This window comes from Phyllostomus hastatus, unplaced genomic scaffold (assembly GCF_019186645.2).
Source record: "Phyllostomus hastatus isolate PE091 unplaced genomic scaffold, TTU_PhHast_1.1 phas_contig_878, whole genome shotgun sequence".
Lineage (NCBI taxonomy): Eukaryota > Metazoa > Chordata > Mammalia > Chiroptera > Phyllostomidae > Phyllostomus > Phyllostomus hastatus.
The window spans coordinates 103,675-119,678 of NW_025333980.1; positions in this window are offsets into that span (position 1 = coordinate 103,675).

The following is a 16,004-nucleotide window of genomic DNA, read 5'->3' on the forward strand; positions in this document are numbered from 1 at the left end:
TGAACAACAAAACATCCAATTTTCTGTAAGGCAATGTTTAAAAATAAAAATTAATATCTAGGTATGTGTCATGTTTGTATACAATAATGACAATCAGAAGAAGAAAAAAATGACATCTTTAGGATTTTTAAAAATTATTTTATTGTTCAAGCACAGTTGTCTGCATTTACCGCCAACCCTAGTCATCCCCACCCCCCTCCCCTGATTCCACACATCCTTGGTTGTATCCATGTGTCCTTTAGAGTTGTTCCTGGAATCCTTTCCTCCCTTTACCCCCATTATCTCCTCCCACCTCCCCTCTGGTTACTGTCAGATTATTCTTAATTTCAATGTTTCTGGTTATATTTTGCTTGCTTATTTGTTTGGTTGATTAGGTTCCACTTAAAGGTGAGATCATGTGGTATTTGTCTTTCACTGCCTGGCTTATTTCACTTAGCATAATGCTCTCCAGTTCCATCCACGCTGTCACAAAGGGCAGCAGCTCCTTTCTTTCTTACTGCTACATTAGTATTCCATTGTGTAAATGTACTGTAATTTTTTGATCCATTCATTCAGTGATGGGCACTTAGGTTGTTTCCAGCACTTGGCTATTGTAAATTGTGCTGCTATGAACACTGGGGTGCATAGGTTCTTTTGGATTGGTGTTTCAGGGTTCTTAGGATATAATCCCAGCAGTGGAATTGCCAGGTCAAAAGGCACTTCCGTTTTTAGTTTTCTGAGGAAATTCCATACTGTTTTCCACAGTAGTTGCACCAGTCTGCATTCCCACCAACAGTTCAAGTGGGTTCCCTTTTCTTCATGTCCTCCCCAACACTTGTTGTTTGTTGATTTGTTTATGATGGCCATTCTCAGCGGTGTGAGGTGGTATCTCACTGTGGTTTTAATTTGCATCTCTCATGGCTAGTGATGCTGAGCATCTCTTCATATGTCTCTGGGCCTTTGGTATGTCCTCCTTGGAGAAATGTCTGTTCAGGTCTTTTGCCCATTTTTTAATTTGGTTGTTTGTCTTCCTGGAGTGGAGTTGTGTGAGTTCTTTATATATTTTGTAGATCAAACCCTTGCTGGAGGTATCATTGACAAATATGTTTTCCCATACAGTTGGTTCTCTTTTCATTTAATGCTGTTTTCTTTAGCCATGCAGAAGCTTTTTCATTTGATAAGGTGTCATTTATTCATTCTTTCGTTTGTTTCTCTTGCTCTAGGGGACATATCAGTAAAAATATTGCCGCATGGAGTATCTGAGACTTTCCTGCCTATGTTTTCCTCTACGACTTTATGGTTGAGCAACTTATTTGAAATCTTTTATCCATGTTGAATTTATTTTTGTGTATGGTATAAGTTGGTGATCGAGTTTCATTTTTTTGCATGTAGCTGTAGACATCTCCCAACACCATTTATTGAAGAGGCTGTTTTTACTCCATTTTATCCTTCTGCCCCCTTTGTGAAATGCTAATTGACCATAGAGACTTGAGCTTATTTCTGGGCTCTCAGATCTGTTCCATTGGCCTGTGTGTCTGTTTTTATGCAGTACCAGAGTGGTTTCATTATAGTGGCCTCGAAATATAGTTTGATATCAGGTATTATGATAATTCCTGCTTTGTTCTTTGATCTCAAAATTGCTAAGGCCAATCTGAGGTCATTTATGGTTCCATATAAATTTTTGAAATATTTATTTTATATCTGAAAAATATGTCATTAGTACTTTAACAGGGATTGTGTTGAATCTATAAATTGCTTTGGGTACTATGGACATTTTGATGATGTTAATTTTTCCAATCCATGAACATGGTACATGCTTTCATTTGTTTGTGCCTTCCTTAATTTCTTTCCTCAGTGTTTTGTAGTTTTCTGAGTACAGGTCTTTTACCTCCTTCGCTAGGTTTATTCCTAGGTACTTTATTTTTCTTCTTGCTATAGCACATGGGTATTTCTTTCCTGACTCCTGTTTCTGATATTTCATTGTTGGTGTACAAAAATGCCTTTGATTTCTGAATATTGACTTTGTACCCTGCTGTTTTGTCAAATTCACTTATTAGGTCGAGTAGTTTTTTTGTGGAATCTATAGGATTTTCTGTACACCATCATGTCATCTGCAAACAATGACAGCTTTGCTTCCTCCTTTCCAATTTGGATGCCTTTAATTTCTTTCCCTTGCTTGATTGCTGTGGCTAGGACTCCCAATACTATGTTGAATAGAAGTGGTGAAAGCAGAAATCTTTGTCTTGTTCCTGATCTTAGTGGGAAAGCTTTTAGGTTTTTCCCACTGACTATGATGTTGGCTGTAGGTCTCTCATATATGGCCTTTATTACGTTGAAGAATCCTCCCTCTATTCCCACTGTGCTGAGTGTTTTTATCATAAGTGGGTGCTGTACCTTATCAAATGCTTTTTCCACATCTATTGCTCCGATCATGTGATTTTTGTCTTTCGTTTTGTTTATGTGATGTGTTACATTTCTTGATTTGTGAATATTGTACCATCCTTGCATCCCTGGGATGAATCCCACTTGATGATGGTGTATGATCTTTTTAATGTATTGGTGGATATGGTTCAAAAGGCAATTCTTATGAAAAGACAAAAACCTTAGCCATCTGAGCAGAGGGGTTTAACTTCTTTCAGCTGTTCCTTTCTAAATGAATGTTTTGATAGAAATTATTAAATACCTAGATTTTTATGAGAACGCAGAATACTAACACATTGATTTCTAGACATGTCTTAAGTTCACCCACTGATTATCACAGACAAGCTACAACATACATTTGGAACTGTTAATGAATGTCTTATACAGAATGACAAGAACTATGATTAATGGTTCCATGGAAGGAAAAACCTTGTACTTCTCAGTAATTCTAAGCGAAAGGATAGGAAGAAAAAATGAAGTATTAGTTTTCAGGACTGCAGCCAAATATTTACAAAAGCGGTATGTTTCTTAAAAGTGTGAGTGTGATTGCCAATGGAGGATCTGCGTGTCTAAAAGTTATATAGTGTATTTGCCAATATGAAGAATGCCAGTTGCTTACATTTTACCTGTCACTAAAACTCAAGGTTTCTAGACATTAAGAATCTAATTAAGTTTTAAAGAAATTGTGTGATTTTGGTAATAGAAGGTGTAAAATGTAGAGATGTACTCTTGGAAAAGTAGAAAAAAGCGAGTTTTTCTAAAACTGGTTGTTTCTTGTTTTTCTATTTATTTTGCTTTTTTTTTATTAATCATTGTTCATGTACAGTTTTCTCCTTTTTACTCCCAATCCAGTTCCCCCTCCCACCCGCCCCCCTTCCCTCCCATTACCACCCTCCCCTTAGTCTATGACCATGTGTCCTTTAAGTTTGTTCCTGTGAACCCTTCCCCCTATCCCCTTAAATTCCCTCTTCTCTCCCCTCTGATCACTGTCAGCCTGTCCTCTATTTCAGTGTCTTTGGTTACATTTTGCTTGTTTCTTTGTTTTGTTATTTAGGTTCCTGTTAAAGGTGAGATCATATGGTATTTGTCTTTCACTGCCTGGCTTGTTTCGCTTAGCATAATGTTTTCCAGCTCCATCCACGCTGTTGCATAGGGTAGGAGCTCCTTCTTTCTTTCTGCTGCATAGAATTCCATCGTGTAAATGTACCATAGATTTTTTGATCCATTCATTTACTGATGGGCATCTAGGTTGCTTCCAGCATCTAGCTATTGTAAATTGTGCTGCTATGAACATTGGGATGCATAGGTTCTTTTGAATTGGTGTTTTAGTATTCTTAGGATAGAGTCCCAGTAGTGGAATTGCAGGGTCACAAGGCAGATCCATTTTTAGTTTTCTGAGGAAGTTCCATATTGCTTTCCATAGTGGTTGTACCAGTCTGCAGTCCCACCAACAGTGCACTAGGGTCCCCCTTTTCTCCACAACCTCTCCAACTCTTGTTGTTTGTTGCTTTGTTTATGATGGCCATTCTGTCTGGTGTGAAGTGGTATCTCATTGTGGTTTTAATTTGCATCTCTCTGATAGCTAGCGATATTGAACATCGTTTCATGTGTCTTTGGATCCTCTGTATGTCCTCCTTGGAGAAGTGTCTATTCAAGTCCTTTGCCCATTTTTTTAATTGGATTCCTTGTCTTCTTAGAGTACAGTCGTGTAAGTTCTCTATATATTTTGGAGATTAGACCCTTGTCTGAAGTGTCATTGGCAAATATGTTTTCCCATACAGTTGGTTCTCTTTTTAATTTTCATACTGTTTTCTTTAGCTGTGCAGAAGCTTTTAATTTTGATGAGGTCCCATTTGTTTATTCTTTCCTTTATGTCCCTTGCTCTAGGGGACATGTCAGTAAATAAGCCTCTTCGTGAAATATCTGAGATTTTCTTACCTACGTTCTCCTCTAGGACTTTAATGGTGTCATGTTTTATATTTAAGTCTTTTATCCACCTTGAATTTATTTTTGTATATGGTGTAAGTTGGTGCTCAAGTTTCATTTTTTTTGCACGTGGCTGTCCAGTTCTCCCAACACCATTTGTTGAAGAGGCTATTTTTATTCCATTTTATGTTGCTGCCTCCTTTGTCAAATATTAATTGACCATAGAGACTTGGGCTTATTTCTGGGCTCTCTGTTCTGTTCCATTGGTCTATGTGCCTGTTTTTATGCCAGTACCAGGCTGTTTTGATTACAGTAGCCTTGTAATATAGTTTAGTGTCGGGTATTGTGATCCCTCCTACTTTACTCTTCTTTCTCAAAATTGCAGCAGCTATTCGGGGTCGTTTATAATTCCATATAAATTTTTTAAGTGTTTGTTCTATGTCTGTGAAATATGCCATTGGTACTTTAATAGGAATTGCATTGAATGTGTAAATTGCTTTGGGTAGTATGGACATTTTGATGATATTAATTCTTCCAATCCATGAACACGGTATATGTTTCCATTTGTTTGTGTCTTCCTTGATTTCTTTCTTCAGTGTTGTGTAGTTTTCTGAATACAGGTCTTTTACCTCTTTGGTTAGGTTTATTCCTAGATATTTTATTTTTTCTTTTTGCTATTTCAAATGGGATTTTTTTCCTTGATCTCTGCTTCTGCAGTTTCATTGTTGGTGTACAGAAATGCCTTTGATTTCTGGATATTGACTTTGTATCCCGCTGTTTTGCCAAATTCATTTATTAGGTCAAGCAGTTTTTTGGTAGAGTCAATAGGATTTTCTATGTATACTATCATGTCGTCTGCAAACAGTGATAGTTTTGTTTCCTCCTTTCCGATTTGGATGCCTTTTATTTCTTTTTTCTTGTCTGATTGCTGTGGCTAAAACTTCCAGTACTATATTGAATAGAAGTGGTGAAAGTGGACAGCCTTGTCTTGTTCCTGATCTTAATGGAAAAGGTTTTAATTTTTTGCCCATTGAGAATGATGTTGGCTGAAGGTCTCTCATATATGGCCTTTATTATGTTGAGGAATGCTCCCTCTATTCCCACTTTGCCGAGTGTTTTTATCATGAATGGGTGCTGTACCTTATCAAATGCTTTTTCTGCATCAATTGATATGATCATGTGGTTTTTGTCTTTGCTTTTGTTTATGTGATGTATTACATTTACTGACTTGCGAATATTTAACCATCCTTGCATCCCTGGAATGAATCCCACTTGGTCATGGTGTATAATTTTTTTGATGTATTGTTGGATGCGGTTTGCCAGTATTTTGTTGAGGATTTTAGCGTCAATGTTCATCAGTGATATTGGCCTGAAGTTTTCTTTCTTTGCTGTGTCTTTATTTGGTTTTGGAATTAGGATGATGTTGGCCTCATAAAAAGAGTTTGGGAGACTCCCATCTTTTTGGATTTTTTGGAATAGTCTGTGAAGGATAGGGGTTAGCTCTTCCTTAAATGCTTTGTAGAATTCTCCTGTGAAACCATCTGGTCCCGGGCTTTTGTGTGTTGGGAGTTTTTTTGATTACTGCTTCAATTTCTTTTGTTGTTATTGGTCTGTTCAGACTTTCTGCTTCTTTTTCATTGAGTTTTGGAAGATTATATTTTTTCTAGAAAGTTGTCCATTTCATCTAGGTTTTCAAATTTTTTTGGCATACAGTTCTTCGTAGTAATTTCTTACAATCCTTTGTATTTCTGTGGTATCTGTTGTAATCTCTCCTCTTTCATTTCTGATTGTGTTTATTTGGGTCTTCTCTCTTTTTTTCTTGATGAGTCTGCTTAAAGGCTTGTTGGTTTTGTTTATCTTTTCAAAGAACCAGCTCTTGGATTCATTGATCCTTAGAATTGTGCTTTTAGTCTCTATATCATTTAATTCTGCTCTGATCTTGGTTATTTCCTTCCTTCTGCTTGCTCTGGGCTGTCTTTGTTGTTGTTCCTCGAGTTCTTGTAGACGTAGGGTTAGGTTGTTTGTTTGGAAAGTTTCTAACCTTTTTAGGTGGGCCTGTATAGCTATGAACTTCCCTCTCAGGACTGCCTTGGCTGTGTCCCATAAGTTTTGGGTTGTAGTGAGTTCATTTTCATTTGTTTCCAGAAACCTTTTGATTTCTTCCCTAATATCATTCTTGACCCATTCATTGTTTAATAGCATGCTATTTAATCTCCATGATTTTGAGTGTTTTTGGTTTTTTTTCCTTCAGGTTGGTTTCTAGCTTCAGTCCCTTGTGGTCTGAGAAAATGCTTAGTATGATTTCAATTTTCTTGAAATTCTTGAGGCTTGTTTTGTGTCCTATCATGTGGTCTATCTTTGAGAATGTTCCATGCACATTTGAAAAGAATGTATATTTAGCTTCTTTTGGATGGAGGGCTCGGTAGATATCAGTAAAATCCATTTCATCAAGGGTATTGTTCAATGCCACAATATCTTTGTTGATATTTTGTTTAGAAGATCTGTCCATTTTTGATAGTGGGGTGTTAAAATCTCCCACTATAATTGTGTTGCTGTCCATATCTTTCTTAAAGTCCTCTAAGATTTTCTTTATGTATTTCGGGTGCTCCTATGTTGGGTGCATATATATTTACAATATTTATGTCTTCTTGATGGATTCTTCCCTTGAGTATTATGAAGTGACCTTCTGGGTCTCTCTTTATGGACCTTTTTTGGAAGTCTATTTTGTCTGATATGAGTATTGCTACCCCCAGCTTTTTTTTTCCTGACCATTTGCTTGGAAGATTTGTTTCCAGCCCTTCACTTTCAGCCTGTGTAGGTCTTTTATCCTGAGGTGGGTCTCTTGTAGACAGCAGATATGTGGGTCATTTTTTTCTTATCCAATCAGCTATTCTATGTCTTTTGATTGGAGCATTTAATCCATTTACGTTTAAGGTTATTATTGATAGGTACTTATTCATTGTCTTTTATGTATGTGTGTTCCCTCTCTCTCTCTCTCTCTCTCTCTCTCTCTCTCTCTCTCTCTCTCTCTCTCTCTCTCTCTCTCCTCCTTAAAGCAGTCCTTTTAGAATCTCTTGCAGTGCTGGTTTGGTCGAGGTGTATTCTTTTAGACTTCTTTTGTCTGGGAAGCTTCTTATTTGGCCTTCAATCTTGATCGAGAGCCTTGATGGATATAGTAGCCTTGGTTGCAGACCTCTGGTTCTCATTACCTGAAGTATTTCCTGCCATTCTCTTCTGGCTTGAAGTGTTTCCATTGAGAAGTCAGCTGTTAGCCTTATTGGGGCTCCCTTGTATGTTATTTCCTTCTTCTCCCTTGCTGCCTTTAAGATTCTCTCTTTGTCTTGAAATTTTGTCATTTTAATTATGATGTGCCTTGGGGTGGGTCTCTTTGGGTTCCTCTTGATTGGGACTCTCTGTGTTTCCTGGATTTGTGTGACTTTTTTCTCTCATCAAATTAGGGAAGTTCTCTTTCATTACTTGTTCAACTAGGTTTTCGATCCCTTGCTCTTCTTCTTCACCTTCTGGTATCCCTATTATACGGATATTATTACGTTTCATATTGTCTTGCATTTCTCTTAATCCCTCCTCATTCTTTCTGAGCCTCTTTTCCTTTTCTTGCTCTTTCTGGCTGCTGTTTTCTACTTTGTCCTCCAGCTCGCTAATCCGATCTTCTGCTTCATTGATCCTGCTTTTCATTCCTTCTACTGTGTTCTTCAGTTCAGAAATTGTATTCTTCATTTCCTCTTGACCTTTGTTGAGAGTTTCTATTTCCTTTTTCATGTTTATATAGTTTGCAGTGAGATTGATGTAGTTTCCCTCTAATTTCTGAAAGCTCATTGTGAGTTCATTGAACTTCCTGGTAATCATTGTTTTGAACTCACTATCTGATAGTTGGGTTGCCTCTATTTCATTTAGCATTTTTTCCTGAGGCTTCCTCGTTTCCCTTCAGTTGGGGGGTTGTTTCTTTGTTTTCTCATTGTTCGTGGGTTTCTTCTTTGTTCTTCTTGTTTGTTAATTTGAACTGTTCTGGTTCCCTGTATTTATGGTGTGAACTTCTGTGGTAGAATTTTTGTGTGTTTCAGTGGTGCAATCTCCTTCGTGTATCCTGGTGGTCACAGCTTCCCCCTACTCTTTTTTGGGATCAGTTGGAGGAGTAAGGCAAAATGGTTTAAAACAGCAAGATAGTATACTATGATATTTACTTTAGCAGCCAGTAGAGAAGAGATGGGTTATCCTTTGGCTCCTTATAGTGTAGCTGTGATCCTCCACCCCCCATCCACGTTTTAGAAAGGATGGAAAGAGGGTAAGACTCTTATTGGGGACGAGAGGATTGTTAGTTGGATCTAGAAAGCTGTGAGGCTGTGGGAGGTCAGCTTCTAAGGTAGGGTTGGACTAAAGATTAGTATATAGGAGTAGTGAGTACAAGAATAGAGACAACCCCCACAACAGTATAGTTCAGAAAATTGCAAAGTGGGCTGAGATCAGGTAGGGGTATTGAGAAGCATTTACAATTGTATAGACTAGGTCTTACTAGCAGTAATAGTAAAGTGACAGTCTTGTGGCAGAATCGATGAGGTCTAGATAACAAGAATAAAGAGTATAGAACCTTGAGAAGTATATTAATGGAACGCAGATGAAGGATAGTAACTTATCAACATCTTGTGACTGAGATACCAGGGGGAACCTATCAAATGACAGTATAACCAGCCAAGCAAAGAAGATTATACAGAAAGAAAAAGAGTACCAAAATATTATTAAAATAAAAAATGTCGTAAAAGTGAGAAAAAGATAATACAAATTTACAGTAACTTGCAAGATTAAAACAAAAGGAAAGAAAAGCAGAAGATGTGGTGCAGGAGAGCTAAATTTGGAGTGGAAAGAATAATATTAGGTTGAATGGAAGAGAAACATAAGGGATTGCGATATAAAAATAATGAGAATTGAAAAAAAAGTCACATAAAACACAAGATAAAATCAGTCAACTAACAACAGCCAGAGAAACCAATAAAAACCAAACAAAACCAAAAAACTAGTAAACAAACAAACAACAAACAAACAAAAAACCTCTTGTTGGTTTCTAACTGGCCAGACCAGTTTTTCTGATCTTGCTAGCTTCAGCTGGCTGAGGGGCCTTTGAAATGCTTCTCTCTCTCACAACCAGAACTCAGCAAGTCTGTCAGGTACCCGGGGCGCTCCAAGACATACTGGTGCGAGAGAGTGTCTTCCCGATGAAGGTGCGGGAGCCCAGCCGTTTCCAGCTCCGTGTTCCCCGCCAAACGGCTCTCCGACGGAATGTTGGCACCTTTCCTGGCTCTCCGGTCGGGCTGGCTGGAAATCTCTGGGCCACCACTGAAGGAACGCGCCAAGCCCCTCGTCCCTCCTGGGATCGCAGCGCGCGATTCCTGCCTCCCTATGGGGCGCGAGCCGAGCGCGGCTGGCTTGTGCTCACTACCGCTCTGCACTTCCACCAGGCTAAAGATGCCCCTGGTCCTGTTGGCTAGAGGCTCTCACTTCTCGGCCTCTGGGCGGGATTTCATATTCCCTGGGCGATTTTTTCTCAGTCCAACTGGCCAATCTGTTCCTTCTAGCAACCCGTTCTCCCCTGGAGTTGCTCACCCCCGTATTCAGGGGAGGGAGGGAGCAGCAACTTCCCTCTCCCGGGATCCCTGGGGCAGAGCCCGGAGCACCGGGCGGGCCTGGGGTCTGCGCACCCCAGACCCCTTTTGTCCTGTATCCTTCTTACCGTCTGGTTTTCCAGTGAGTGCAATAATTTCTGATATCCTGCTTTCAAAAGTGATTCGGCAATCCAGCCCACTTGCTCTGCCTCTCCACCGATCCGCGAGTTTCCCCCCTCTTCACAGAAGCCGAGAAAAACGCTGCCTACAGTAAGGCCGCCATCTTCCTCCTCCCTATTTTGCTTTTTAACATTGGTCATTTCTCAAGAAGCAAAAAGAAATGAACTTAAAGGAAATAAGAAAGTTGTAAGAGGTTGGTGAGAGGAAATCTTGAAAGTCCTATGGTTAGGATGAACAATGAATTTAATTAAATAAATGAAGCTACATATCAAAAGTAAGCTAATACAGACTTAGTGCTTGGTTCATTTTCATTCTGTTAGAAGGACAGGCACTGTTCATGTGCTTTCCAGATGTAAAGAAACTATTTTTTTCTTAAGACAATTTGATAAATTATACCTTCATAAGCATTATTAAGCCTTTATGGTACCTCTGAAGGTATATTATCATTTCCATGGCAATATGATTGTTTGCATGAACACAATAACAATCTGCTCTCCTAATGATAAGACACATAACACCAGTTTCCAGTGGTGGTTTTCATACAGGATTTTGACTAGAATGTCACATTCAGGAACATGCATGCCCAGACTGTGGATGTCACCATAAAGCTTTAAGGAATTAGGATTGATTTGGGAAGCCAATGAAAACCCTATGGAGAAACATCCTGGTACTTTGCTTATTCACATGGTTCATGGCCATCTTCCCAGGTAAAGCAAATGTTCCTTTCATGGGAAAAGGCATTGAAAAGAACATCAAGACATTATGGAGGACCTGCAGAACTTCAGCAATTGACCTGAACTCACAGGTATTCTGGCAAAGCCTGCTGGCAGTTAGGTGACTCAGCTTCTTTGCTTTCGGGGGCTAATTAGAGCTCAACCTGTGGATTCCATAAAAGAGTTCAGCAAAGAGGATTCCAGAGAGCCTATGTGATCAATGCTATTCTTGTTAAGTTTATGCAGATAATTTAATAATGCAGTAAATAAATTGCCCTCAAGCTGGCTCTAGGATTAAAATTAAGGTGATTTTAGGGGGCAATTGTGTTTCAGTATACTCTATAATACATAGTTTTGAATATTATGCTCTAGTTTTATTTGCTACCTATAAACTGAATAATATTCTGAAGTGTTCTAGCTTTTGTAAATATTTGGCTGCAGTCCTGAAAACTAATACTTCATTTTTTCTTCCTATCCTTTCGCTTAGAATTACTGAGAAGTACAAGTTTTTTTCCTTCCATGGAACCATTCATCATAGTTCTTGTCATTCTAGCTTCTGCCTCAATAATATTGAGATTCATAACACAGTTTGTGTCCATTGGGGTACAAACCCTCCTTGTACTCAGGGAATACCACCCCTTGCCAACTTTGGACACCATCGCAACCTCCTTCGGTGCCCAGGCCTCGTTGTTCCTCTGGCAGAGAGCAAGGATCTCTTGGCTCTGAAGAAAAACATCATCGCTCTTCAGCAGGAAGCAGCTACAGAAGAGACTCTACAACCCTTTTCCCTGAAAGTTTCAGAGCCAAGAATTCTTGAGATGGGACTGTGGTAGGCAGTTAGACAGACATAAGCAGAGCAAGGGCAATCGGCCAGATATGAAATGTCCCCAGGGTAAAAAGGCCCAAGTGCCTAGCAGTGGGAAAAACTGGGAAAGTAATGACCTCATCCCCAGAGTAACCTTCCCTCCCCCAGCATACTGCTGGCCATGTGGTTTAGACCCCCTGATCTTTCTTAATACTGTGTAAAAATGGAAAATATATAGACTCCGACCTTCAGGGATCCCAGCTCCAGGAGGCTTGCTCACCTTCAACTGTGGAGCCAGGGTGAGGTGAAGACAAGATAATGTAGTATAGGGGTGACTTGGATCCTGGATGACTACGAGGGGAAACCCATAAAACCCAGAATGTATTTGTAAAAGTTCTACTTTTACATGTTTAAACTTCAGTCACCTTCAAAGTACTCTCCATTAGATGCAGTACACCTATTGAGACTTTTTTTTTACTGCAGAAAACAGTTATTGAACTCATCAATATTGATGCCTTTTAGTGCTTCTGCTATTTTTTGCCTCTTGCAAATTGGCAAAATGTTTTCCTTTCCAACTTGTTTCATCCAGGGAAACAAATAAATGTCACTTGGGGTAGATCAGGTGAATAGAGAAGGTGGAGTGTGGGGTCTTACTGTTTTGGTCAAAAATTGCTGAACACTCAAGAGATGTGAGGGCAGGTGCCCTTGTAAATCACCCATCGTGAAATGGGAAAACACGCTGAAAAAGATTTCAAAAAAAATTCTCTGAATTTGAACCTAGCCTCTCACAACAATGCCAGCTGGTGCATTGATTCAGATGGGTTCCTAGAACTTGCCTAGTGGGGGAAGCCTGTGCTACAAGGACCTGTTCTCCAGAAGATGATTCTGGGTAGTTTCTGGCTACCCCTCATAAATCAGGACGATAAACAGCAGTCCATCACCATTCTTATCGGAATAGACTGTGTTCATCTGCTCGTATAGAACTTTTCAACCTCCTTCTTTGAATACCTTTTTCTGTTCCCTCCTCCATCCTTATAAAACCCTTTTCTTCCACTGAGATTGCAGGTTGACTTTGTGGCATGAGTCCCCCATCTTCCAGATGGCCAGCATCTGAAAACACTACCACATCTTGCAGTGAATACTGTGCACTTTTTTGCCCAAATTTTTGAGGGAAAAATAAGGATGCACATTAGACATGGGTAGTACTAACTCCGTATCTATATAAATGTTTTTATTTCTTATAGTTATGCTTATGCGTTAAAGAGTGTAACTTGAGAAAACAAAAACAACATCAAAATGGAAAATAATACACTCGAATACGATAATCAGTTTTATCTACAAAAACTGTTTGGGCCTAATGTTTGGGCCAGAAATGTGGGTGTGCCTTATACACAGCCCAATACTATATTTTCCTTTACATCAGCACCCACCTCTTGAGTATTGGCTTTCGTACTAGCAGGAAGCTGGACATGTGTTCAGTTACAGTTTTTGGTGACTCCAGATGGCAAAATGTGGACTCTGGTAAGGCCCAGAGAACCTCGCCTGAAGTCCCAGCTGACCTGCATTCGGTTACACACTTGGCGATTCAGTTGGGACTAGGTAGGTCCCAGAAGGCCCAAAGGACCTTGAGTGGAGTCCTAGCTGCCTGTGGCAGGCTGACCCCTTGGCAAGTATTGCAAGACTTTCTTCGCAGCTGCCAAGATTTCTTATGTTGGGGACTGTCCCTGCTCTTCCTCTCAGGCTTCAGCTGACTTTAAATGCTTTGCTTGTGGAAGGAAAAAGGTTTTTTGTGGAGTCAACGGACTCCAATAGGGGAGTCGACACATTCCTATCTTGACCTTCACAACCACGAGCCCCTGCCTTGCCACTTGGTTTCGTAGAACCAGTGGGGTTCTGGGAGACTCAGTGGGCACTACTCATAGATAGGCATGCCTCAGTGACAAGAAAAAAAACACAAGAGTTCCTCAGTGTGGAATTTGGTTGGAGCCCTTCTTTGGTTTCTTGAGGGTATTGTTTGCTTTTCCTGTTGCTTCACTGCTCTTTGTCTGTTAGTTTTCCTCCCTGTTTCTTTGCAGGAAGAAGTTCGTTTCTGTTGTAGGGCTCTCATGTGTTTCTCTTCTCTGCTTGAGATGAAACTTTGGTTACAGTGTTTTGCTTGCTGTCTTATCTTTTGGGGACTTGATTTGACCTTTGCTGTTTTGTATGCACCAGGACTCCTCTGTCTCCACTGTTTGATGCCTGTGCCATTTGGGCTCCTCAGGGTCCTTGGGGTAGTTTGCGATACAGGTTGTTGTGAGATAATCTTGTAAGCCTTGTCCCAATCCTTCCTTTTAGAGGATTTAGTTGAGAGTAGTTGTTTGAAACTTTGTGTGTGCTCTAGATTTTGTTTTTGTTTCTCTTTTGACAGGAGCAGCCCAGTCTCATTCTCATGAGATTGCCTGTTAAGTCCCATTTTAGAGTCAGTGGAATTGTTTCAACAAAGGTCTGATAAATGGGATAACATCTATTCTGTGCAAGCTTTCATATTGTTACACCAGAAGGATTCTGCCCAGAATGGATTAAAATGGATGGTTCAAGGATGAGGGAAAGATCTCACTCCTCTTTCAAACAATAAAAATCAAGAAGAAAAGGAGGAAATGAGTCTTCTTACACACTCTGTATCCTCCTTCTGAAGTCCCAGGAGCTGCACTCCCAGGAATGAGCCCAACCTGCTATCTCCCCCACCTCTTCTCCAGGCTCCTAAAAGTTGTCAAGGGCACTAGATAATGAAACAGCTCACTTTTCAGCACATTTGAGGAATGTAGTCATCACCAAAAATAACATGTGAGACTGTGTTTTTCAATGGAAAAATCTCTGTTTATGTAAGTTATGTCAGTTTAAAGAGTGCTGATTACCCTTAGGTGTCACTAAACATTGAAGATTCTAATTAAGTTGAGGGAAATATATGGTTTCGGTAACAAGAGGTGAAATATGCCAATATATTTTGAAGGTAATAAAATTGAACATGGGCTGTTCTAAAGTTGATTATTTCTGAATAAAGTTTTGAAGAGCAAACTAAGAGGGTCTGTGTAAGTTGCAGGGAGCCTTGTAAGTCATAGATGGTTTGTGTGAGTCGAACAGGTTCAGTGTAAGCTGAAGAGGGGTTGTGTAAGTCAAAGAGTGTCCGTGTGAGTTCAGTAGAGTCTGTGGACATTGAAGAAGGGTGGAGTAAAGGGAAGAAGCACAAAGAGGAGTTGAAGAAGTGAAAAAGGTGAGAAAGGATAAAGGGAATATACAGGAAGAAAAGACTTTGGAGGAGGTATTCTCAAGATGAGAAATGGAAACGGGAAAAAACAAAGGCCACAGAGATGGTAAAGCAAAGTGATCATTTTAATGGCAAATGAAAAAGCAAAAAGTTCCCTTTGTTTTCCAAAACCAATTATTTCCTAATAGAATCTCTGGTACAATTGGCAGAGGGGATCAAATTAATTTATTTCTTAGTCTGATGTAATGTCATTTGTAATGTTGAGTGTTATCTTAAAATGTTACTGCAAAAAAAAAGCAAATTATTTTGTCAATTGCATTATAATCAGATCTATTGTATAACCATGTCATTTTAAATGTTTTTTAACTTTTAGAGACACTCATTGTTTTACTTTGATGCATTTGCAAAAATATGTAACAGCTTTTGGCTTATTGTAAAATATGAATTTCTGAGAATAAATTTCCAGATTTGTGGGCTCTGTGGATTGATTGGGTACATAGGAATACTGGCAAATAATCAGGTTAAACAAAGATTAGTTATGGGGTTGAATGACCTAAGCATGATTATAATTCTCATGACTTTGTTCACACCAGCCAGGGCCCTGACATTTTATTAGCTAGGACTAAAGTACCCAGGATGCTGAACCAAGGTGTGGTCCCACTTCATTCATCAAACACCTGCTGCCATTTGGATGTCAAAGTAATCACACACATAATCACATACATACATGGCCTAGATGGTGGAACCCCTAAGCCCTTGTATGTTTCCTCAAAGCCACTTCAATCTAGGTTGGGGGTCGGGGTTCTTCCCTTTTCTTACTGATTCCTCTTAACCCTGATTATGCTTGGGTGCCTTTCCAATCTCCCCATTTCACCTCTTCCCAGAACCCCATCCTTCCTTATCACCACAGACTGCCACTTCTAATTTCCTGACTAGCTGATTTCCCTCCAAGGTACCTATAGAGAACCAATCAACATGGCAATGGCAAAGGTAGCCCAGTATTGATCCAGAAAACTGATCAATGTGAGGTGGCACACAGGAGCCAGGTGTGCAGATCAGCTGTCCCGTGGGGAATCAGGCCTGCATTGTACCTAGGCTGCTATGAGACTTGCTTTGCTAAA